Source organism: Protopterus annectens, chromosome 13.part0, assembly GCF_019279795.1.
Source record: "Protopterus annectens isolate FY-2018-M chromosome 13.part0, PAN1.0, whole genome shotgun sequence".
NCBI classification, from domain to species: domain Eukaryota; kingdom Metazoa; phylum Chordata; order Ceratodontiformes; family Protopteridae; genus Protopterus; species Protopterus annectens.
The window spans coordinates 402008908-402035423 of NC_056747.1; the positions used below are offsets into that span (position 1 = coordinate 402008908).

The following is a 26516-nucleotide window of genomic DNA, read 5'->3' on the forward strand; positions in this document are numbered from 1 at the left end:
CCTTGATGCCGTAATCATAAAAGGGGCAGAAGGAAATGCTCCAGTACAGATCAGCTCATCTACCTTTGACTCCTTGTCTTAAGAGGGGGAACCCTGATGCCTCACAAATTTCCAGCGTTGGCTGCTTGGATTTAAGGAAACTCATAAAATTCTGACCAAATAGGAATAAAGAATAGCTGTGTAAGAAACCTCAGATGTCCTTCTCTTCTATGTTGCAGTATTCATAACAGTAGGAAGAAGCTGTTCACAGCACCACCATCCAACCAGTATACCAAAGTCTTAGTCCAGGAGAGTATGTGTGATGTCAGTTACCAGGGGCATAAACCGACATTAGGTATAAAAGTGACATATGGACGTACCTTCATCAGAATTGTTTTGCCACATACAGTAGTGCCTATGAGGTTTAACCAGGAGGGTCCTAATCTGAGACCCTTAGACTTACATGTAGGCCAGTCCCAGGGCAGTAGGATGGCTGTGTAGGTACAGACCAGGGGGGATGATGGCAATGTGCCATCATAAGATACCTGGGGTAGTAGTTAGAAAGAGACAGGGGTAGGAGGGTGGGACTGAATACTGCAACATAGAAGAGAAGGACATCTAAAGTTATGGTAAGTTCTTATACAACTATTCTTTGTCCTTCTATTCTGATGTTCCAGTAGGGAAAGTACCAGAGCTTTAAGTATGAACCTGGGAGGAGGCAGAGTTCCTGTGGTCAAGGAGACCCTTTAGGATAGTCCTGGCAAACCCTGCTCTAGCACGAGATGTTATGTCCAGCTTGTAGTGTTTGGTGAAGGTGTGTACTGAGGTCCAAGTACCTCCTTCTAAAATAGAAGAGGAGTTGATTCCTTTAAAGAAGGCAGTAGAGGAAGCAGCTGCTCTGGTGGAGTGGGGTTTAATATTACCTTGTAAGGATTTTCCATGGTGGGAGTAGCACAAAGAAATGGACTTCGAGATCCAGGAGGCAATGGTCTGCTTAGATACAGCTTCCCCTAGGGCTCTAGGATGGAAGGAAATAAATAACTGATCTGACTTCCCGATCTCTTTGGTTTTGTCTAAGTAGTATCGAAGTTGTCTGCGTACATCCAGGGAATGTATGGTCCTTTCTGAGGCATTTTGTGGATGAGGATAGAAAACAGGTAGGTTAATGGATTGATTCAACGAGAGTTCATTAACTACCTTGGGCATGAATGAAGGGTTGGTCCTGAGGACAACTCTGTCCTTGTGGAAAACAAGGTAGGGGGATGTGGCCATAAGGGCTTGGATCTCTGAAACCCTCCTGGCAGAGGTGAGGGCAACTAGCAGTACTGTTTTCAATGTGCAAAGTTTCAAGGGAACAGAATGTGCTGGCTCAAAGTGGGGCAAGGTTAGTTTTTCAAATACATAGTTTAGGTCCCACGGTGGAGGGATGGGTTTCCATGGGGGTTTGATATGGAGGACTACCTTTAGAAAAAGTTTTGACTTCCAGTCTGGATGCCAAGAGTGGTGAAATGGGCAGACAGGCAGAAATGGCAGATAAATGGACTTTGATTGAGGAATATGTTAGTCCTGTTTGGAGTAGCTCACACAAGTAGGATAGGACCCTTGCAATGGATATAGTTAGGGGGTCCTGGTTGTCCCCATGACACGAATTGGAGAATCTAAACCATTCAGCTACATAGTTTCTTTTCTCCTAGTACTAGTTTTTTTTTGCCTCCTGCAGAACATTGAGAACATCCTCTGAATAAAGATGTCTGTAAGGGATCAGAATTCTATCACCCATAAGGTCAATTTTAGGTTGTTCACCTGTGGGTGTAGCAGGGTCCCCTTGTTCTGTGTGAGTAGGTCTAGTAGGTCTAGACAGTGAGGTAAGCTGTGGTGATTGCCCTTGGCTAGAGAAAATAGGAGGGGAAACCAATGCTGTCTTGGCCAATAGGGGGTCACCAGTAGGATTTTTGATTTGTCCTTCTGAATTTTTAGGAGGACTTTCTAGATTAGAGTGAAGGGGTGGGGGAAGGCGTACAGGTACACCCCCCATGAAAAGGAGAAGGCATTCACCTTCCAAGCTTGTGGATGTGGGTTCCTTGTGCAGAAGTTGGGCATCTGCCTGTTGACTGGGGAGGCAAATAGGTCCGCTTGAGGAATACCCCACCTGTGTATCAAATCTAGGAAAACCTCTCTGTGAAGCATCCATTCGTGAGAGGGGGCTGAGGTTCTGCTGAGTGTGTCTGCCATAACATTCTGTTCTGAGGGGATATACATGGCTAATAAGTGGACCTGGAGGGAAGCTGCTAGATTCCAAATCTGGATGGCCAGGCTGCTTAGTGGGTAGGACCTGGACCCCCTTGTTTATGTACCACAGGACAGTCATATTGTATGTGATTACTTTTAGGGTTCCTAGTACGATAGAGGGCGTGAATGTTAGAAGGGCTAACAGCAGGGCTCTCATTTCCTTGATGTTGATGTGGTCTTTTACTCTTAGAGTAGACCATTTTCCTTGTACTGAAAGGTGTTGTTGATTTGTTTGTAAAACTGCACCCCAGCCCAAATCTGAAGCATATGTGGATAGCTGTTGTAGTGATGCTGGGATCTGAAGGTGGGTCTGTATTGCAGATATCCACCAGTGGAGCTCCTTTAGGCATACGAGAAGTGGAACTGGTAAGTCCAAGAGTTGTGAATGTTGGGTCCATAAGTTTTTTTTTAACACCCATTGAATTTTGCGCATGTGGAGCCAAAGGCAGCATGGGTATAAGGGATGGCATGTGGCCTAACAGTCTCATCAATTCCCGAGCTGTCAGGGTGGTTTTGGTAAGGGTCTGGTTGAGGTATAGACAGAGTTCCTGAATCCTTTGTGCTGGGATGAAGGCCTTCATGCAGTCTGTGTGGAGTCTGCACCCCAGGAAAATCATGTCCTGTGAAGGAGTCAGGTGAGATTTTGTTACATTTATCGGGAACTCCAGAAGAGAGAGGGTGTTCAACACCTGTTGTAGATGAAGGAGTAGGAGTTGTTGGTCATGATGCAGGATGAGTAGGTCGTCTAGGTATACGTATATCTGTATACCTTGTGTCCTGCAATGGGCAATGAAGGGGGCTAGACACTTTGTAAACACTCTTGGGGCAGTGGATAGACCAAAAGGCAATGCAGAGAATTGAAAATGACAGGAATCTACTGAGAATCTGAGGAATTTCCTGTAGTCCGGGATGAATGGGGATGTGAAGGTGGGCATTCTTGAAATACAGGGCTACCACGAATGCCTGAGAGCGAATCAAAGGCAAGAGAAGAGGTAAGGTGATCATTCTGAAACTGGATATGTGGAGGAAGAGATTGAGAAAGGATAGATCTAGGACAGGTCTCCAAGGACCCTCTTTCCTTGGCACCAGGAACATTCTGGAATAAAAGCCTTTGTTCCTTTGAGGGGAGGGCGCAGGTTCTATGGTGCCTTGACTGAGAAGTTGATGAATAATAGGTGGGAACAGGTGGATTTGGTTTTTTGGTGGTTGAGGAATCCCTTGGAAAGGTGGGAGTTTCCACCAAGCCATGTAATATTCTCTCTCTGGATAATGGAGAGGACCCATTGTTCTGTTGTTAGTCTCCACCAGGAGGGAAGGAATAGGGTGAGATGAAAGGATAAGGGGGTGTCTGGATGCAGAAGGGGTGAGTCCCAGTGGAGGAGGCCTGGGTTAGTTAGGCTGGCTCCAAAAAGGCGTAGTAGAGGATCTGGATGGAAATCTGGGAGTAGAAGCCTTTCTCAGCTGTCTACGTCACTTTGATTGTGGTGCTGAGTAAAATGATTGCCTTCTTACAAAGGAGGGTTTCTGAGGATAGTTCCTATGATATCTAGGAATAGGGGACACCAGCAGATGTTTGAGGTTCTGTAACTCTTTATCCTTCTCTTAGAGAGATTTGAGAAGCTCAGCAGAAGCTTGCCGAAGAGGGCCTTATTCTCTAAGGGTGCATCCAGAAGTTTAGTTTGAACATCCATGGGGAGGGGTTGTAATCGTACTCAGGAGTAATGATGAAGCACTGATCCAGAAGCAGCAGCTTTGGATGCAGCCTCCACAGCATCACAGCTGCACTTAATGGAGTGGCTGGTCACTTGGGATGATGTGGAGAGAAGTGAATTTAGTTGTGCTCTGATGGGAGAATACTGAACCTCAGACAGAAGGGTGGAGGCTTTTGAAATGGTGCCAAGAACAAACCTTGCCATGTGGGTTTGGTAGTTCTGAGCCCTAATGGCCAAAGTCCATAAATTTACAGTCTTTATCAGTTAGATAAAGAGCCGTAGAAGGTAGTTTTCTGGATGTCCTATCTGCAAAAACAGCTGGGTCTGCAGGAGGGTTCTTGTAGAGAAACTGTGTGTCTTGGGGAATCCTGTAAAAACAATCAGGTTGTTTAGCTGCTGGGGGTTGGGAGTCGGGTGACTGTGAAGCAGCTAGGAAGGCATCCTGAAAAGCAGGCAGTAAGGGAGACACAGCAGAGAGAGATGGCTGTTCCATTTGCAAAAGGTCAAAATACCTTTTCTTGGATTCTGAAACCTCAGAGACCTGCCAATTAAAATGTTCCCTCATAAGGTATCCCCAAAGATGAATTCTTCCCCTGGGGATTCAGGAGAAATAAAGGCCTCCTTTTCTGGAGTAATGAATTCCTTGGGGGATTCAATTTGAGTTTCATAGGAGAAGGACTCCTCAGAAAATGAGTATTCTTCCTCAGACACATGGATCGGTTGAGGAGTGAGAGTAAGAGGGAGTTGCTGTGATTGTAATGCCTGAAACAGACATTGAGAGAAGGCTTCCCAGCCGGGCATCTGTGAGGGTTCAGAATGCTTGGATTTCTGTTTCCTTTTCAAGGGGGTTGTAGGAACAGTCTGAAGAGAAGCGGACGTTGGTCTAGCATGAACGGGAGAACCAGGGGCTTCCAAGAATGCGAGCTGTGGTTCACCTCCGCCATCAAGACTCTGATGGCTGAATTATTTCAGCGGACCTACCTTCAGTATCCCGCACTCTGGCTTCCATTAAGGTTCCTGGGCCTGCTTTGGTAACCGTCGTCTGAACGGACTACGAGTCTTCAATCCCCTCTTGAGCCTGTTCGGACACTTGAGGTGCAGGCTGGGATTTGGGCCTTTTTTCGCCTTCTTCCGAGCTGGCTCGTCAGAAGGGCCTACTCCTCCCCCTCCATGCCTAACTCCAAGCGTCTGAGTCTTTGATTCTCAAGATAAAGATTTAAAGCCGCTAATCGGCTACGTAGGGTCTTGGGGACGAACGACTTACAGATTGAACAGGATGTATGGTCGGGGCCTCGCCTAGACAAAAAACACACTTAACGACTGTGTCGTTGTGGGGAATCAGTCTCCCACAAGCACAGTTCTCTTTCCTAGCTGACATACAAATCTAAACAGTAAGCAAAATAACTAAGAAAACGCAACTGGGCACTTATTTGTAACGGTCAAAAATGGTCATCTGGTCAAGTGTGCTGCAGAACTGGAACAGGCAAACAGCCATCCGATGATCACTGTGGCAGAAATATTCTGATGAGGTTACATGCAGTCGTCACTTTATACCCAACGTCGGTTTATGTAACTAATAACCGATTTCACATGTACCGTCCTCGACTAAGAATGTGGTATACTGGCTGGATGGCGGCGCTGAAGCAGCATCTCCCTACTGTTATGAATACTGCAACATCAGAATAGAAGGACATCAACTGTTGTGTAGAACCTTGGGAAGTGGACTGGACTGAAGTTCTACTCAAACTATGCAGAGAAGAGCTTGTAGCTACCAATTTTTTGCCTTCAGTACTTTAGGTCGCAGCTTCTCTAGGGAAATTACTCAGAGAGCCTTAGTTCATGGGCAGGTGACCAAGACCTCCACAGAGTCTAAGGAAACCTCCTTACAAACTAAAAGCAAGAGGAATATGACCTTCATCCTCACTAAGAAAGTACAGTTGTGTACACTTCCCATAAATGTAGATGTTCGAGTGTATTCACTGTTGGCAGTCCTAACCAGTGGGTTATCTGGCTCCCGGTAGCCCTCGATCGGCCAGAATACCAAAGGTAAGTAAAAATTACGTTGGCTGTCGGCGGCTGTAAAGGACGTCAGGGCATCCGATACAAAAGGAGGCAGCCGACGTCACTTCCTCAGTCTTTCTTGCCATAACAGTCAGAAGCCCCCAGAAAACAAGGCTTAAACTAAATGTAGCCTGTACCTTAGGAAAAGAGAATAAAGGGAGAAGGAAGGATGGAAAGCAGGACTGCAACACTGAATACACTCAAACATCTACATTTACGGTAAGTGTACACAACTGTACTATGTTCATCGTGTTTCACTGTTGCAGTCCTAACCAATGGGTTGATTACCAAAGCCCAGAGAAAAAGGAGGAGGAGCCAACAGAATCAAGGATTGGAGATAATGCCCTGCAGAACAGCAGTGGCAAACCCTGCCCTGGCCTTCGAAAACAAAGGCAAATTATAATGCTTTGTGAAAGTGGGAACAGAAGACCATGTGGCAGCTTCCAAAATGTCTTTAGTAGGGACACCCCTTAAAAAGGCTGCAGAAGTGGAAGCTGCTCTAGTTGAGTGGGTCCTAACCCCTTGAGGAAGAACCTTGACATGAAAGGAATAACAAAAAGTAATACAATGAGCAATCCATTTAGAAATGGATTGCTTAGAAATAGCCTTGCCCTGGGCTCCAGGGGCAAAGCTGACCAACAGCTGAGCTGATTTCCGAAGGTCTTTAGTCCTGTCCAGGTAAAACCTGAGCTGTCTATGCACATCAAAAGAATGTAGGATTCTCTCACTTCTATTTCAATGATTAAGAAAAAAGGTAGGAAGGTGTAGGGACTGATTAAGAGTCAGGCTAGAAACCACCTTAAACATAAAAGAGGGGTTGGTTCACAGAGAGACCCTATCTGCATGGAAAATAAGAAAAGGCTCCACAGCCATCAAAGCCTGCAGCTCCAAAACCCTCCTTGCTGAAGTTATAGCCAAGAGGAAGGCAGTCTTCCACAAGAGAAACTTTAAATATGTAGTGGCAGCTGGCTCAAAAGGAGAAAGAGTGAGTTTCTCTAGAACAACATTAAGATCACAGGCTGGAGTAGGCAACCCTTATAGGAGGTTTTAAGTTGCAAGCACCTCTGAGAAGCATTTTTATCAGAGGATGAGAAAAAATGGGTTGTTCAAAAGAACAATGAGCAGAAATGGCTGAAGCATGGATCTTAATGGAGGAAAAAGAAAGACCACCCTGAAGCAAATCAGCCAGGTATTCCAGGATCAGAGGAAGGGTAGGCTGAGTAGAAGATTCCCCTCTAGCCTGCATCCAAAGAGAGAATCTTTCCCATTTGCCAGCATAAGACTTCCAAGTGCTAGGCCTCCTGGCCTCCTTCAGCACATCAACCACCTGCTGGGACAGGGAAGAAGAATAGGATGGAGTCACACAATGAGCCAAGCTGCCAAATGGAGAGACTGAAGATGAGGATGTAGAAAGTTTCCCCCTTCCTGAACCAAAAGATCTGGCCTCAGAGGAAGATGCCAAGGAGGAAATTGGGAGAGGCTGTGAAGCAGTGGATACCAATGCTGCCTGGGCCAGTCCGGAGCTATGAGAACAGTCCATGGTCGCTCGTCCCTGATCTCCAATAATACTCTGGGAAGAAGAGGAGGGAAGGCATACATTAACAGCAGCGTCCAAGGGAAAGAGAGGGCATCCACTCCCCAGATTCTGTTTTGATGGTGTCTGGTGCAAAAAAGAGGTAGAAGATGGTTGTCTGGAGAGGAGAAGAGATCCACTTGAGGAGTGCCCCAATGTTGAATGATGCTGTGAAAAACTTCTCTGTTCAGCTGCCACTCTTGAGGATCCAGGGTCTGTCTGCTCAACTGGTCTGCCAAAACACTGAGCCTTCCTGGAAGAAAATGAGCTAGGAGATGCAGGCCCAGGGATGCTGCTATGGACCAAAGACTCATGCTCTGTCTGCACAAGAGGTAAGAATGTGTCCCCCCTGCTTGTTGATGTACCACATGACTGTGGTATTGTCTGTCCTGACAAGAAGGGTCCCTGGGGAAAGAAGACGCTTGAAAGCTAGTAAAGCCTGCTGGACTGCTATCAACTCCTTTAAATTTATGTGCAGGTGCATCTGCTGGGCATTCCAACTTCCCTGTATGCATCTGCCATCCAAGTGAGTTCCCCAGGCGTAGTTCGATGTGTCTGTGGTAAGAACGTGAGTGGCCGGGGGTGGGAGAAAAGGCATGCATTTGTTCTGCAGACAGGCTGTCGCCCACCAAAGAAACTCTGTCCGCAGACATGGAAGCAGAGGAATTATCACATCCAGGTCCTGTGTGTGTTGACACCAAGTGTTCTTGAGGTACCATTGTAATTTCCTCATATGCAGTTTTGCATATGGAATCATGAGAATGCAAGAGGCCATGAATCCCAGAGCTTGCAGGAATTTCCTTGCAAGTAGCTGGGAAAGCCTTGCCAAATCCATGAAGTAAATTGAAAGAGTTGTCTGCTTCCCCTGGGTAAGATAGATCATCTGGGTGGCTGTGTTCAGACTCGCTCCCTGGAATGTAATCTCTTTGGATGGTAACATTTTTGATTCTTCCACGTTGAGAGTGTAACCCAGGGAAGAGAGAAGAGTCTTTACAAATTCTAGATCCTTCAGCAGCTGTTCCTGAGAATTTGCTTAAATTACACAGTCATCCAAGTATGGATAAATCTGAATTTTCTTTTGCCTGCAAAAAGCAATGACTGGAGCCAGGCACTTTGTGAAAACTCTGGGAGCAGTAGATAAGCCAATGGGCAGCGCAGCAAATTGATAATGTTGCTTGCCCACCCTGAAACGAAGGTATTGCCTGCAACTTTCCCTGACAGGGATGTGCAGACAAGCATCTTTGAGATCCAATGTTACCAGCCAGGAATCCTTTTCTAACATTGGCAGTAACTGATGCAGAGTGAGCATTTTGAACTTTGGAATTATCAAGAAAGTGTTCAGTATGGATAGATCCAGGATAGGACGCCAGCTGCCTTTTTTTTTCGGAACTAGGAAAAGTCTGGAATAGAATCCCTTGCCTACCTGCTGAGCAGGAACTGATTCTATTGCTCCCAGATGTAACGGAGACAAAATTTGTTTTTCTACTTCTGCCCTTTGGTTTGGAGGAGCGTCCCGGAATCCTTTGGGGACTGGAAAGGAGTGGAAAGAAAACTTGTGCCCTAGGGATACAGTTCTGAGTACCCATTTGTCGTCTGTGATGGTGGCACAAACATTTGCAAACAGGGCCAACCTTCCCCCTAAAGGATTCTCCAGGCAGGCAAGAACAGGCAGATGCTGGACAGAGTCATTGAGAATGTTTAGATTGAGATGCAGGTTTAGAACTTCCCGCCTTGGAAGAGGAAGCCTGCCAATGCTTAGACCTTTGAGAGGTAGCCCCCTGCCTCCTAGAACATTTGTAATGCCTAGTCCTAGAACGGCTCTGTCTGCTAGTATCAGGGAATGTCCAACTCTTAGAAGGGTAATTCCTGCTAAAGCGAGGAGGCTGAACTTGCAGAAAGTCTTTAACTGTCTCCATAGACTTGGCCTCGTCTTCCATCTTCTTGAGCACTTCCTCTGCTTTGCTGCCAAAAAGACTGTCCTTATGCAAATGTATCTAAAAGCTTAGCCTTAACAGGCTCTGGTAGGGGCTGCTCCCAGAGCCAAGCGTGCTTTCTAATAACAGAGCCAGTAGCTGTAGCCCTACAGGAGGCTTCTAGAATGTCAAAGCCACAATGCAAAGAATGCTTATTGACTGGACTGGCAGAATTCAGCAAATCCTGCATATCCTTACTCTCCGCCAACAGAGGCACACCTACTATTCTACATTTAATAGCTTCCATGGTGTGCTGCTGGTACTTCAGCATATGAAAAAGACAATTAGTAGATCTAATAGGAAGAGTGGCAGAGGTATAAACCTTTTTACCCACCCTATCTAGGCTCCTGGATTCCCTGTCAGAAGGAGCAGGATTTTTAGTAACAGTGGCCTTAACTCCTTTAGGGCCTTGAGAAATAACCTCTGGATTAGCCAACAGATTCCAGAAAAGAAACAAATCAGAATCAGGAACTCTATAGAACCTGTCAGGTTTCCTGGGAGCAGGAGGAACCAAATTTGGAGTCGAGGAATTTTCCAGAAACACATCAACCACTTCCAACACAGGAGGAATAGCCAAAGGCTTATGCTGAGGCAAATCCAAAAACTCCCTAAACCTTTTCTTAGAAAGGGGGTAATCCTGACTTTCCCATTTAAAATGTTCCCTGAGAGTATTTAAAGTATCACCAAAAGAGAAATCTTCTGGAGGAGAAGCAGAAGGGATGGACTCCTCTGCGTCTGAATCCTCAAAAGGAGAGAAAGCTTGAGAAACAACTTCTTCATCCAGAGAAATACTACAAGTATCCGAACCTGAAAAGGACAAAGCCTCAGGAGAGACATCCTTACCCCTTTTTGAAGGAGGAGGCTGTGAACCCCTAATAAGAGTCAAAAGGTCATCAGCCATTTTAACCATTTGAGAATGAAGGGAACAAGAGGAAACTGGAGCCTGCTTCTTCACAGGCTTACGAATGGAAGACTTACCTGCAAATCTAAAGGACTCGGGAGGCCTGGCAACCACTGAAGTTGCAGCCAAAGTCGTCGGTAGGAGCTTGCTGTCTGAACGAAGAATTGAGGTCTCTGACACCAGAGTCAGATTTGCAGCTCCGGATCCAGCTGAAGAGGCAACAGGTGGAAGGTCAGAAGGTAAAATGGACGCCGAAGGGCTGGGGGCCTCAGAAATGGTCTCAACTGAGGCCTGCGGTTGAAAAACTGCGGGCTGCAAAGACACCTCACTGGCCACCGCATGACCGACGACCAACCTAACACCATCCGATGACTTGATCTTTGGAAGCTTGTCGCAGTCCTTATCCTTACACTTCTTGGTATTATCCAAAGCCTGAAGACCAGCAGATGCCATACCGACAAACTTAGGCCAAACTCCAAAATGCTTAGCTAAAAGTTTAGCCCGACAACAAATAATATGCGGATTAAAGGAAGCACAAAGATCACAATTAGGAACATCGTGGTCAAGGCCTAAACAAATAAAACAATAGGAATGAAAATCTCTATGGGGAATCTGCTTTCCACAGGTAAGACAATGATTAACCTTTTCTGACATTCGTTAAGGCAAGAAAAGAGGATCCCCAATGGGGTACTTAGCTGTAGCTGACTTCAACTTCATAGTCGGAAACACAAAATGTAAACTGCCGACCAGCACTCGTGCAAGAAATGCTTCTGCTTCAGGCTCCGCGGAAGGAAGACTGAGGAAGTGACGTCAGCTGCCTCCTTTTGTATCTGATGCCTGGAGCATTTCTCCCCGGGCCTCCGCTGAAAACAGGATCTGTGGAACCTAGTCAGACTTTCCCGGACAACAAATGTTAAATAAATAAATAAAATAAATAAAATGCCCTGACATCTTTTACAAATGCCGACAGCCGACATCATTTTTACTTACCTTTGGTATTCTGGCTGATCGAGGGCTACCAGGAGCCGGATAACCCATTGGTTAGGACTGCAACAGTGAAATACAATGAATATCAAGCAGAATGCTAAGAACCAGGGCCATCAGAAAGGCCTCAGATTTGGCCAGTGACTCAATGGCTTTGGTCCTGAAAGACATGCTAGCAGCCAAAGGATTGCTGATCTGTAATGTAGTTGTTCCAGAAGCCTCAGCTAACACAAGATCTGCAGCCAGGGGCTGTAAACATGTCTCAAGGTGTTTGGTGTCACTGGACTAAAGTGACGGCATATAGACTGTTTTTGGTTTCCTATTGTTGCTTTACATTTACTTGTACTTTGGAGGAAAGTTCCTAGAGATACAGGCCAACAAATGGAGAAACAGTACCATTTGCATCCATTATTATGAGCTGCAAACTCCCACTGAGATTTAGACCTACTTTTCATTGCCGACAAGATGAACCCTATATAATGCAGATAAAAAAGAAGTTATGTACTTACATAACATTTCATTTGTGCTGCCAGTTTTCATTTATCCTTGACTGATGGGTTCGGTTCCGATATCAAAACCGACTTGTCCGTTACTACAGCTCGCGCCAGTCAAAAACTCTCGGGCTTCACCTCTACCCATAATCCCTCTCTCACAATTACCTCACATTGAGTCTGCAGAAAAGTACATAAACACATACGTGTATACATTAGAAAAGGCAGTCCAAACTGAAGCCATATCTACTGTGTTTGAAAAATCATCATAATTCAAGAATATATAATCCACTCTGCCAAAAACATCTGTAATGGTCAAGGGATGGAGGGAGGGGAGTCAAGTGTAAAAGAAGATAGACAACACAGATGGAATGTTATGGTAGGTACATAACTTCATTGTCTGATGTTGTCAATCTTCAATTTATCCTTGACAAATGGGGCAGAGTCTCCAGCTATCTAAAAACTTGGGTGGAAAGATTTTCCTGAGCACCATTAAACTAAAGGACGCTCTTCCCCTAGAGAACAAGTCCAATTTGTAACAAGTAGTAAAGGTATGGGGAGAAGCTCAAGTAGCTGCTGCACATATATCATCTATCGAAGCTCTGGACTGGAAAACTGCTGAGGTGGCTATAGATCTTGTAGAATGTGCTTTCACGGGCCTAAGTAAGGTTAAATTATTCTTAACATAAATTAATGAAATGCAGTCTCTTTCAGCCATTTAGCCAGTTACCTTGCTGACTGGCTTACCAAACTTTGCACTGGAAAAGGAAACAAATAGTTGATTTGATTTTCAAATGTCTCTTGTTCTGTGAAGACAGAAATGTATTTATCTATGAACATCAAGTAAATGTAAGGAATATTTACCTTTGTTGGAAAAGTTTGGAAAGAAAACCAGTAAATTAATAGTCTGATTAATGTTAAGATTCTGAGACTACCTTGGGTAGAAAGGAGGGGTTTGTTCATAAAGATACGCTATCCTTGTGGAAAATCATATAAGGAGGTTCAGAAGACAAGGCCTAGATCTCTGAAATCCTTCTGGAAGAGGTAATGGCTACCAAAAACAGTCTCTTCCAAGACAAAAGCTTCAGATCACATTCCGCAAAGGGCTCAAAGGGAGAATGTATTATGGTCTGTAACATTAAGTCCAGATCCCAAAGAAGCATTGGATCTTTGGAAGGGGGTTTCAACAAAAGTGTGCCTCTTAGGAATGACTTACAAAATCTATGAGAGGCTAAAGAACGCTCTTCCAAACCATCATGGACATTAGAAATTGCAGCTAATTGTAAGCTGATGGTGGAAGGGGAAGCTAAATAATCTAAAATATGTTCTGTAGAAGCAGAAAAGGGATTAATATGCTTTTCATGGGCCCAAATTGTAAATCTTTTCCATTTGCTAGAGTACAATTTACGAGTGGAAGGTTTATGAGCCAATAACAGGATGTGACGCACTGGGGAGGAAATATTAGGATGCCTGACAACTAATGGAACTGCACGAATCCTGCTGTTAGCTTGAGGTTCAAAATGTCTGGGTGAAGAAGTCTATCTGGATGGGACAGAAGTTCTGGAACCGGATCCATAATCCAAGGTTGTCAAATCAGATAAGGCCAAAGGAAGGAGAACCAAATCTGTTGAGGCCAAAATGGGGCAATGAGGATTACTATGACTTTCAACCTGAGCGCTTTCTGTAAGAATTTCGGAATTAAAGGCATAGAGGAAACCGGGGGGCCAAATGTGGAAAGCAGCATCTCTGGGTGACGTCTGAGGGGTTCTTGACAAAGGGAATAAGACTTGCTTCCTCCCTGCTTGTTGATGTACCAAATTACTGACATACTGTCTGTTTGAACTGCAATTATCCCCTGAGGAAGAGCTGTCTGAAAGAACTGCAACACTAGAAGCATGGCACTTAGCTCCAGGACATTGATATACAAAAGTTGGCCTCTAATGGGGGCCAAGTGCCTTAGAATGTCTCGCCCAGAAAATGCATGTGAAACTGACAATTCAATGCTTTAATGGCGAGAGTTGCAGAGGTGTATACTTTTTTGCCCCATCTGTCTAAAGCACGGGAATCCCTGTACAAGAGGGTGGGATTCTTAGCTGTAGTTGCTTTTATTCCTTTAGGTCCTTGGGAGATGACCTCTGGGTCACCAGTAGGATTTTTGAAGAGAAATTTGTGAGAGTCAGGGACTCTGTAGTACCTGTCAAGGTTTCCTTGCAGCAGGGGGTAAAGTATCAGGAGTTGGACTGAATTCCATACAGATATCATCCACAACATCCAGAACAGGAGGGATAGCTGGGTCTGTGCTGTGGTAAATCTAAAAATTCCCTGAGTTTCTTTTTGGACTGAGGATAATCCTGCATTCCGAATGGAAATGCTCTCTCAAAGTCTGCAGGGTTTCACCAAAAGAAAAATCCTCTGGAGGGGAGGCAGAAGGAATGGATTCCTCTGCATCTGAATCCTCATAGGCAGATAAGGGCATGTCTTCATATTCAGAAACCTCAGAGTCATCGGACCCTTGGTCAGATAAAACTGCTGGGGACAAGTCTCTTTTTCTTTGAGCAGGGGAAGGCTGGCTTCCCCTAATCAGCATTATCAGGTCTTCTGTCATTTTAAACATCCGAGATTGTGGCAAGGAAGCAGGCGCTTGAGTTTGAGTCATCAGTTTTTTAGGCATAGCTCGTACTCTTGGCCTTAGAAACTTGGTAGTTTTAGAAAGAACTGAAGATGCGAAAGAAGTCGTTGGTTTGTGTCGAATATCAGTAGTGCGAAGAACTTCCTCAGAAGCCAGTGCCTGCACAGTGGCTCCGGACCCATCCAAGGTAGAGACATCCGCAGGTTCCGTAGTCAAAGAAGAGTCTTGTGGCATACTGGACTCAGTACAGGTCTCAATAGTGGCCTGCGAATCCTTCGAAGCGGGCATCAGGGATGCGAAAGCGCCTCACTGAGTACCGGCAAACTGGCAACTAGCTTAACGGAAGCATCGTCAGCAGTTTCTGTCTTTGCCTTTATCCTTACGTTTTTTCGGAAGATTGAGAACAACAGTATTTAGCTACAATAAGGGCTCAACGACGAATAGTTCGGCCGTTGAACAAAGCACAAAACCAACAGCGACCAACAGCGAGGTACGTTGTGGTCTGGGCCTAAACAGGTGACGTAGTAAGAATGGAAATCTCGGTGTGGTATTTGCTTTCCACAGGTGAGACAATTGTTAACTTTTTTCTGACATCGGTTAGAGCAAGAAAAAAGGATCAACAATGGAGTACTTAGCTTTAGAAGATTTCAAGAAGATTCAGTTTCGGAAATGAAAACTCAGGGAGCGGCTGACCGACACTCGTGCGAACTGCTTCTTCTTCGGACTCCTCGGCAAGAAAGACTGATGTAATGGCATCGGCTGCCTGTTTTTATAGCTCTGACGACCTATCGTCAGTCCTGAAGCGACAGCAACTGACACAGAACTACTAACCATCTGGTATTCGGACTGACTGAGGGCTACCCCTGGCAGGATAACCCAAGTGTGATGACTGCAACAGTGAAACATGAAGAACATCTAGTCAAGCAGGAGCCCACTTTCTGAGGATTATCTTTTGAACTTGTACCATTATTCTCTGAAGTCTTTCTGGAGGAAGGGATGCTACAGTTGTCTCCGTATTTAGTACAGCCCCTATGAATTCTAAATTTTGCAATGGGATCAAATGTGATTTCTCAAGATTTGCTAAGATCCCTACATGAGCACAGATATTGAGTGTGTAATTTCTGGCTATCAACTGATGTCTCCTCAAAGTGGTTATGAGCCAGTCGTCCAAGTAAAGAAACACCTGGAATCCTTGTGGTCTCAAGTGAGCTGCTACTACTGCCATACATTTGATGAACACCCTGGGGGCTGTGGTGAGACCAAACGGCAGGACTCTAAATTGGTAATGACTGGCTCCCAGCCGGAAGTCAAGTAAAGTACAGTTGAGTACACTTAACATAAATGCAAATGTACAAGTGTATTCACTGTTGCAGTCATCACTTGTGGGTTATCCCTGCTGGGTAGCCCTCGGCTGGCCTGAATACCAGAGTAAAGGATTTCCCTCCTGCGTCGGCTATTCAGAGACTGTGACTGACGTCAGAGACTGTGGCTGATGTCAGGCCAAGGGTGATAGGCAAAGTACAGTTTTGTACCTACCATAAATGTAGATGTTCGAGGATCCACATTGCTGCAGTCCTAACTATTGGGTAGTCCGCTGTCCAGTCGGCCCGAATACCAAAGTATATGGCTGACGTCGGTCAGGGCGCATTAGACTGACGTCAGTACGTCAGGGTACTAATGCGCATGACCGACGTCATATCCTCAGTCTTTTCTTGCCCCAGATGTCAGAATACCCTGAAAAGATAAGGCCAAAAACCAAAAACTCCCAAAATACCTGCACCAAAAAATATATATACAATATATACACAATTAGCAGAATATAACCTCACCAACACAACCACCCCTAAACACAGAGGGAAGGAGGGAGGGTAAATTGGACTGCAGCAATGTGGATCCTCGAACATCTACATTTATGGTAGGTACAAAACTGTACTATGTTCTTCATTCCACATTGCTGCAGTCCTAACTATTGGGTAGAATCCCAAAGCAGAGGTAAGGAGGCTGGCAAATCATAAGGAAGCAGGAACTGACAACATGCCTTGCAAAATAGCTGTGGCAAAACCAGCCCTAGACTTAGAGTAGAGAGGAAGGTGATAATGCTTAGAGAAAGTATGCACTGAACTCCAAGTAGCTGCCTCCAAAATATCCTTAGTTGCCACCCCTTAGAAATGCTGTGGAAGTGGCAGTAGCCCTAGTGGAATGAGGCCTAATCCCAGCTGGAATCTCCTTGCCATGATGGGAATAACAAAATGTAATGCAACACCCAATCCACCTAGAAATAGTTTGTTTTGACACAGGCTTGCCCTTTGAACTCAAAGCAAAAGAAACAAACAACTGCTGAGACTGCCTAAAATCCTTAGTCCTGCTCAAATAATAACGCAATAGCCTGTGTACATCTAAAGTGTGCAAAATCTTTTCCCCTTTATTTTGGGGATCTGCATAAAAGGTAGGCAAATGAATAGTTTGGTTTAAAGCCACACTAGAAACCACCTTAGGCATAAAGGAAGGATTAGTACGTAAAGATACCCTATCCTTATGAAAAATCAAAAAAGGTTCCACTGCCATAAGGGCCTGCAACTCAGAAACCCTTCTTGCAGAAGTAATGGCCAACAAAAAGCAGTCTTCCATGACAAGTATTTCAATTCAGCAGTAGCCAGGCTCAAAAGGTTGTAGAGTAAGTTTCTCCAACACAAAATTGAGATCCCAAGCAGGAGTAGGAGCTCTATGGGGTCTTATATTCTTTGCCCCTCTAAGAAATTGCTTGAACAAAGGATGCGAAAACAATGGTGGGTCACAATCATAGTGAGCTGAAATCGCTGCAGCATGAATCTTAATGGAAGAGAAAGACAAACCTTTGTCCAGTAACTCAGTAAGATATTGAAGAGCCACACTCAAATTTGGCTCAGTAATCTCCAAATTGTTTGCTGCACTCCAAAACAAAAATCTCTTCCATTTTTCTGCGTACACTTTCCTTGTACTAGGTCTTCTGGCTTCCATAATCACATTTAAAACTTGTTGAGGAAGCTGAGACCTGCTGTCTTTCAAAACAGAATATGCCAGGCTGTTAGATGTAGAGAGTGAAGCTTGACATTGAGCAGATGACCGTCCCTTTGAGACAACAGGTGTGGAATCAAGGGTAAAGGCCATGGAGGCTTCCTTACCAGACACCTCAGTAATGGGTACCAGTGCTGCCGAGGCCAATCTGGAGCTATTAAAATCATCCTTGGCTTGTCTTGTCTGACCTTTAGAAGCACCTTTGGAAGAAGAGGCAGAGGTGGAAAGGCATACACATGAAGATTTTTCCAACTGAAAGAAAGAGCATCCACTTTCCAAGCTGTGTGATGAAATCCCTTCGTGCAAAACTTTGGCAGCTGGTGGTTTAGTGGAGAAGCGAACAGATCTATGTCTGGAGTTCCCCATGACACTGTCAATTTTGAAATACATGAAGATCCAGTTTCCACTCGTGGGGATCCATGATTTGTCTGCTTAATACATCTGCTAAGGAGTTCTGTGCTTCCGGCAGAAACCTTGCCTGAAGAGTTAGTTGCAGACTGAGCGCAGTCTCCCATAAAATCATTGCTTGTCTGCACAATGGGTAAGAATGTGTTCCCCCTTGTTTGTTGATGTACCACATGACAGTTGTGTTGTCTGTTAGAATCAACACCTGCCCTGGAAGAAGTAACTCCTTGAAAGCAATTAATGCAAACTGAACTGCTAACATCTCTTTCATGTTGATATGTAGATGCTGTAGTCTGGCAGGCCACTTGTCTTGAATCCACTTTCCATTTAGATGAGCTCCCCAAGCAATATCTGAGGCATCTGTCGTTAAAATCTGACTTGCCTCTGGCCGGGTCACAGAGAGTCCCTTGTTTAGGTGACATTCCTGAGCCCACCACAAAAATTCCTTTTGAATGCAAGGTATTATTTGAATGACAGTGTCCAAATCCTGGCAGTGCTGTGTCCACAGATTTTGAGATACCATTGTAGCTTCCTCATATGCAGTTTGGCATTGGGAAGCACCAGAATACAAGATGCCATGAACCCTAAGGCTTGAAGGACTGTCCTTGCAGTCAGCCCGGACTGAAGAGATAGATGATGGAAGTAACTGGAAAGATTCTTTTGTTTGTCCGGGGTTAAAAAGGCCATCTGGGCTGCTGTATTCAGTCTCACACCCAGAAAGCACATGTCTTGAGAGGGTACTAGACTGGACTTTATTTCGCTCACAGAATACCCTAGGCATCTTAGCACTGCTATGACATATTCCAGATGCTGTAGAAGATCTTCTTTTTCTTGAGCCAGAATCAGGCAGTCGTCCAAGTAAGGATAGATTTGGATTCCTTTTAGCCTGAAGTAAGCTATCACTGGAGCCAGAACCTTTGTGAATACTCTGGGCGCAGTAGATAAGCCAAAGGGCAATGCAGAGAACTGATAATGAGAATTTCCAGCTCGAAAACGCAGATACTTCCTGCAACTTAGTCTTATTGGCACATGAAGGTAAGCTTCCTTGAGATCTAAAGTTACCATCCAGTGATCTTTGCCCAGCAGAGGTAAAAGCTGTTGTAACGTCAACATTTTGAACTTGGGAATGTCCAGATAAGTGTTGAGGATAGATAAATCCAGAATTGGTCTCCACGTGTTCCCCTTCTTTGGTACTAGGAACAGGCGAGAATAAAATCCTAGGCCCCTTTCTGGCACAGGAACTGACTGAATGGCCCCTATTTGGAGCAACAGAGAAATTTGCTTGTGAGCCTCTGTTCTTTGAAGAGGAGGAATGTCTGGCATGCCTTTGAAAGGAGGCAAGGTATGGAAATAAAACCTGTAACCGTGGTGAATAATATCCAGAACCCATCTGTCTTGGGTAATTAAATCCCAATTTTCTTTGAAAAGAGACAGCCTTCCTCCCAAAGGTGCTGCCAGGCAAGAACGTACTGGCAGCCGAAAAGGCAGGTCATTGGGTCTGCTTACGAAAGGACTGACCCCTGCCCTCACCAGAAGTCTGAGCAGGGGAACCCCCTGTCCTAGGCCTAAAAGAACCCTGAGCTCTGCCCCTACCACGTCTAGACCTACCCCTAGACTGGGAATCATAAGCAGGATAAGTCCATCCCTTAGTAGGCCAATTTCTACTAAACTTCGGAGGCTGCACCTGCAAAAAATCTTTAACAGTTTGCATAGACTTAGCCTTGTCCTCCATTTTCTTCAAAACTGCTTCCACAGGCGAACCAAACAACACATCAGACTGTAAAGGAGCATCCAAAATCCTTGTCTTAACATGCTCAGCTAAATTTTGATCTCTCAGCCAGGCGTGCCTACGAAGAACAGAACCAGTGGCAGCCACCCTGGAGGAGGCCTGCACAGCATCAAAACCACACTGCAAGGAATGTTTACCCACCTGTTCAGACACATGAACTAAATCCTGCAACTCTTTACACTCAATACCTTCAGCCAGAGCATCCACCTTAGATTTCAACTGTGAAAGAAGATAATTCTGATATTTTAACATGTGAAACTGACAATTCAACGCCCTCATGGCTAAAGTGGAAGAAGTATACACTTTCTTTCCCCATCTATCCAAAGCCCTTGCCTCTTTATCAGGAGGGACAGGATTTTTAACAACTGAGGCCTTCACACCTTTAGGCCCCTGAGAGACAGTTTCTGGGTCTGCCCTAGGACTCTTAAAAGATACTTATGAGCTTCAGGCACCCTATAATACCTATCCGGTTTAACTGGGGCAGGAGGCAAAGAATCAGGATTCAGGGAAGCCTCTGCAAACACATCTTCCACCACATTCAAAACAGGAGGTATAGCTAAAGGCCTATGCTGGGGTAAAAACAAGAATTCCCTAAGCCTTTTCCTGGAATCAGAGAAATCTTGACCTTCCCATTTAAAATGCTCCCTCATGGAATGCAGAGTCTCTGAAAATGAAAAATCCTCAGGAGGAGAAGCAGAAGGAGTAGAATCATCCACATCAGAATCAGAATAAGGAGGGTACTCCTGCAAGTCTTCAGAAGACTCAAGCCTCGAGCATTGCTCAAAACTCTCAAACTCAGGTTCCACCCTAGGCCTCTTATCAGGAAGGGGCATAGAACCCCTAATCATAGTAATCAAATCCTCTGCCATTTTAAGCATATGTTTCTTAGGCAAAGATCCTGAAGCACTAGGAGATACCGCCACAGAAGCTAAACTTGGCCTGCCCCTCAAAGAAGCCTTGGAAACTGAAGGGGAGGCTCTAACCACCTTAGGAAGAGAGGGAAGAACAGCCACCTGAGAAGCCCCCTCAGCCTGGCCTACTTCCTGAGAGGATACATCCTGTAACAGTAAAGTCTCTCCCTGAGACTCCAAAGAGACACCTGGCAAAACCTCCGGCTCCACTGAGCCTTCCAAAGAACCGACGCCTGGGACTGTCGGTTCCTCCACCCTAGGCTTTGCTGCTTTATCTTTGCGTTTTTTAGCCGAAGCCGGCGCCGGAGCATCCGACGGCATTTTATAATTACAACGCTTCCCAAACACTAACCTGGCACAGTCTAACCTTCTCTTAATAGTGCGTTTGTTAAATCTAGCACAAGAGCGGCATCCAACAACGTCGTGCTCAGGCCCTAAACAAGGTATACACAAAGTATGGTAATCCCTATGAGGTATCTGTTTCCCACAAGAAATACAGTTATTCACTTTTTCTGACATCCGGTTAAATACCGAGGCAAGAAAAAACAAAAATATTCCCAACGGGTACTTAGCCAACTTTGATTCGGTCTGAAACTCTGACTTCAGAAACTTTCAGAACGCCAACCTGCACTCGCAAAATTGCTTCTGCATCGGACCATGCGGCAAAAAAGACTGAGGATATGACGTCGGTCATGCGCATTAGTACCCTGACGTACTGACGTCAGTCTAATGCGCCCTGACCGACGTCAGCCATATACTTTGGTATTCGGGCCGACTGGACAGCGGACTACCCAATAGTTAGGACTGCAGCAATGTGGAATGAAGAACATCACCATTACATCAGTTTTTCTTGCCCCCCAGTAGTCAGGAGCCCCTAAGAGGATATAGAAAAATGAGGAGAAAGTGGGAGGGGAAACAGGACCACAACAGTGAATACACTCAAACATCTACATTTATGGTAAATGTACACAACTGTACTATGTTGTTTGTGTTTCATTGTTCCAGTCATCACTTATGGGAAGATTCCCAAAGCTGAGGAAGAGAGTGGAGGCATGTTACATAGGTTATGGGAATGCTATCATGCACTGCAGGATTGCAGATGCAAATCCTGTCCTGGTTTTGGAGAATGGAGCCAGCTGGCAGTGCCTAGTGAAAGTCTGGATAGATGTCCATGTAGCAGCCTCCAGGATATCCTTGGTTGGAATCCCTCTCAGGAAGGCCATGGAAGTAGAAACTGCTCTAATGGAGTGAGATCTGATAGATTTAGGAGGAATCTTTCCATGGAAGACATAGCAGAAATGTATGCAGAGAGAGATCCATTTGGAAATGGTATGCTTACTAATGGCTTTCCCCTCTGCCCCAGGGGCGAATGAAACCAGGAGCTGATCGTTTTTTCTGACTGATTTGGTCCTGTGAAGGTAAAATCTCAGTTGTCTGTGTACATCCAGGGTATGCAGATTTTTTCTCCTTTATTAGTAAGGCTTTGGGAAGAAAGTAGATAGGTGAATGGTCTGGTTGAGGGAAACCTCAGAGACCACCTTAGGCATAAAGGCGGGGTTGGTTCTCAGAGAGAACCTGTCTGCATGGAAAATGCTGAAGGGCTCACTGGCCATTAGGGCCTGGAGCTCAGATACCCTCCTGGCACAGGTGATGTCCAGCAACAGAGCAGATTTCCAAGAGAGGTACTTGAGATCTGCTGAGAATGTTGGTTCAAAAGGGGGTAGAGTCAACTTTTCCAAAACAAAGTCAAGATCCCAAGCTGAAGCAGGAGGTCTTCTAGGCCGTCTGATGTGAGCTACACAGCTGAGGAACTGTTTTAAGTGATGCTCAGAGAACAAGGGCCGAGACAACTGCACCATAAGTCTTGGTAGAGGAGTAGGACAACCCCTTTTCTAGGAGCTCTGCCAGGTAGTCCACAACCAGTGGTAAAGTGACACAGACGCTGTCTGTGCCTCTGCTGCTGCAATAGCAGGTGAACCTTTTCCATTTTGCTGAATAAAATTTTCTGGTGCTGGGTCTACGGACCTCCTTAATAATGTCCAACACTTGCTTGCTGAGGGCTGCAGTGTTATCTGCCGTTGAGGAATCAACCATGGGGTTAACTTGAGAGTGGTCAGGCTTGGGTGCAGTAGCTTCCCTCCTTGTTGAGTGAGAAGGTCTGTGGATGGAGGTAGGAGAATAGGAGGGTACCTGCTCAGACTGAGCAGCATGGGGTACCAGTACTGCCTCATCCAGTCTGGGGCAATTAGGATAGCCCTTGGCCCTTCCTCTCTGATCCTGAGCAGAACCCTGGGTATCAGAAGCAGTGGGGGGAAAGCATATACAAACAGGCTGCCCCAATGAAAGTAGAGGGCGTCCACTCTCCAAGCTTCTGGTTGAAACTCTCTTGAGCAAAAATTTGTTAGCTGGCGGGCCTGGTAGCTTGCAAAAAGGTCTAGGTCTGGTTCCCCCAGATTTGACTGATCTGCAGGAAGGTCTTCCTGTGCAACTGCCACTCATGGGAATCCAGGAGTTGTCTGCTTAACTGGTCTGCCAGGGTGTTCTGCTTCCCTGGAAGGTAATGCGCTATCGGATACAGTCCCAGGTTCGAGTCTGACTGCCAGATTTTCATAGCTAAGCGACAGACGGGGTAAGAATGGGTGCCCCCTTGCTAGCTGATGTACCACATGCCAGATGCGTTGTCTGTCTTGACTAAAAAGACTCCTGATGACAGGTGATCTTGGAAGGTTAGAATTGCTCTGTGCACCGCCAGCATTTTTTTCAGGTTGATGTGGAGACCCTGAACCTCCTGTTCCCAAAAGGCCTGAGCTTGCAGGGTTCCTTTGTGGGCTCCCCAGGCAATGTCTGAGGCATCTGTTATTATGGACAAACAGAAGGCCCTTGTTGAGGCTGCAAGCCTCGGCCCACCATAGGAATTCCTTCCGCAGACAAGGAATCAGGGGGAGTTGGTACTCCAGTGACTGGGAGTGCTGGCACCAGAGATTCCTTAGGTACCACTGCAATTTTCCCATGTGGAGTCTGGCAAGGAGCATGAATATGATGCAGGAGGCCATATATCCCAGGGCTTGCAGGATTTTCCTGGCAGTGGGGTGTGTTTTGTGTGCCAGCTGGGTGAAGTAAGACTGTAGGAAGGCCTGCTTCTGTGTTGGGAGGAAGGCCATTTGTGATGAGGTGTCTAGAAGCGTGCCCAGGAAGGCAATCCTTCGTGTGGGCTGTAGATGGGACTTTTCCCAGTTTATGGTGAATCCCAGAGAGGTTAGTAGGGCTTGCACGAAGGAGAGGTCCTGCAGGAGTTTTTCATTGTTTTCTGCCTGAATGAGGCAGTCGTCAAGATAGAGATAAATGTGTATGCCCTTCTGTCTGCAAAATGCAATGACTGGAGCCAGGCACTTGGTAAAGACTCTGGGAGCAATGGATAAGCCAAAGGGCAGAGAAGAGAACTGAAAATGTTGTGACCCTGCTCTGAACCTTAGGTAACTCCTGCAGGACTGCCTGATAGGGATATGCAAGTAGGTATCCTTCCGATCTAGGGTCACTAACCAAACTTGTGGCAAGAGAATAGGTAGTACTTTTTGAAAAGTCAGCATCTTGAATTTTGGAACCGGGAGGGACAGATTCAGGGTGGAGAGGTCTAGGACAGGCACCAGGTGGCCTCTATTCTGGGGACCAGGAACAGTCTTGAATAAAATCCTTTTCTGGTCTGTTCCTTTGGTACCGGTTCTGTAGCACCCTGGGCAAGAAGCTTTCTGATCTGGCGAATAGCTTCTGTCCTCTGATTTGCAGAGATGTCTGGGCAACCTGACTTTTTTGGTTTCTCTTTGAAATAGAATCTGTACCTGCTAGTAATAATTTTTAGGACCCATAGATATGAGGTGATGGCCTGTCAGTTTTTAGGAGGAGGGAAAGTCTTCCTCCTAGCCTGGTGGATGACTTGAGGGGCAGAGGGGAGGGGAGAGAGTCACTGTGAGTCCTTGGAGAAGGGGGTTGGTTTAGAACTCCCTTCCCTAGGGGCAGCAGTGGACCACTCCCTGGGTCTTTGTTGGCTATGGGACTGATGCCTAGGGGTTCTGTCTCTGTGTCCCTTTCTCTGGACCGGTTTTGTCTGTGAGGGAAAGGACCAGTGTTTTGTGGGGAAGTTTCTGCTGAACCTGGGAAGTTGTAACTGTAAAAAGTCCTTGACTGTTTGCATGGACTCGGCTTTGTCCTTCATTTTCTTAATGACCTCCTCTGCTTTAAGACCAAACAACTGGTCTTTATCCACGGGGGGCATATAGCAGCTTAGATTTGACTTGGTCAGGTAAATGCTGCTTCCTTAACCAGGCATACCTTCTGATTACTGAGCCTGTTACTGCAGCCCTGGTAGAAGCTTCTAAGGCATCAAAACCACAATGTAAGGAATGATTGTCTACCGGAGAGCTAGACTGTATGAGGTCTGTTAATTCTCTGGTAGTACTATTGTCAGGAATGGAAGACAACTTCTGTTAAACAGCTCAAGGACATTTTGCTGGAATTTGAGCATATGGAATAACTGGTTGTTTTGGACCATTTCTAGCTCTTTTGAAGTTCCCTGTTTAAAATCCGACTCTGAGCATTTTTTTCTGGCTATACTACTCAGCAACAGCTCCTCGTGGTCCTGCAGAGTGGTCCTAGCAGCAGAGAACTGAGAAAAGCGACTACGTTCCTGATTTAAGTATTTTTTTTTGCTGTTTTTTACCTGAAATACCTTCTCTTGCTTACCTTGAACAAGCTTAAACAGTTTTTTTAACTGTTTGTTGCATTATATATTATCTGCACTTAAAGTTTCATTTAGTCGAAAACTGGTCGAAAGTTGTTTGTTTGTTTGTTAATTTAACTGTTGAGGCTGCCCACTAAAGTGTGCTAGCCTGTGTAACTGATTTATTACTGTTTCCTGCATTTCTGTGTGCTTTCTATCTCAAAAACAAAAAAATATCCTTGTTTTCCCGCCTCTCCTCGACTAGTTTAGACCAGTATACAGGCTTTGCTGTATTCTGGGCTGTGGTGTAGTTCCTGTGGTGTCCATTGCCTTACTTGGATAGAAGGAAGTTTCTTTGCTCACCAGTGGGAGTGGGGAGCCTTGAGCAGCCTATCTGTCCCTGAAGGAGTGACCTCAGCACAAGAGCTTGTAGTAATTGGTTGTTTTGGACCATTTCTAGCTCTTTTGAAGTTCCCTGTTTAAAATCCGCGTTTGCACGGCTTTGCGCATAGCCGGTTAAACCATTTCTGGCTCCGCCAAGTCTGATCTTCAAATTTTCCCTTAAGAAAGCTCTACTCTTATAATAATCTAGTCTAATCGCTTTATTATAAGCCTAGCACTTGTTCTCAAAACCTCTCTTCTAAGTAAGCACTCGCTAACTAAAGTAAGCACTACATCCACCTACCTTCCCTGTGAGCACCCACTTCCCTTAAAGGCACAGCACTCCCTTATAATATTCTAGCATGTCGATTGCTGGCATCCTCTCCGGTTCAAGCTGGTTAATCTGGGAATCTTGAGACAATGCTACAATTGTCTCATGTACACAGACAACCCTCTCCTCCTCCCAACAAACACAAATACATGTGAGAGATGCAACTATATAGCCAAACTGGAGGCTGAACTCTCTCAACTCAGGACTGGCAAGACCAGACAGGAGGAGAAGGTAACCACACACACACCAAACCCAGTCCCACATAGACCTACCACAACTGCAAACCAAACACATAAAAACACAAAGACATACTCGGAGGCTCTAACAAAAAACTTACCA

General features: G+C 45.4%; 1 protein-coding gene across 2 annotated transcripts in view; it reads right to left on the minus strand.

Moving 5' to 3' along the window:
- CUX1 (cut like homeobox 1) overlaps positions 1–26516 on the minus strand; it is a 3879009-nt gene that overhangs the window by 1072025 nt on the left and 2780468 nt on the right. The gene's annotated exons all lie outside the window — the stretch shown is intronic.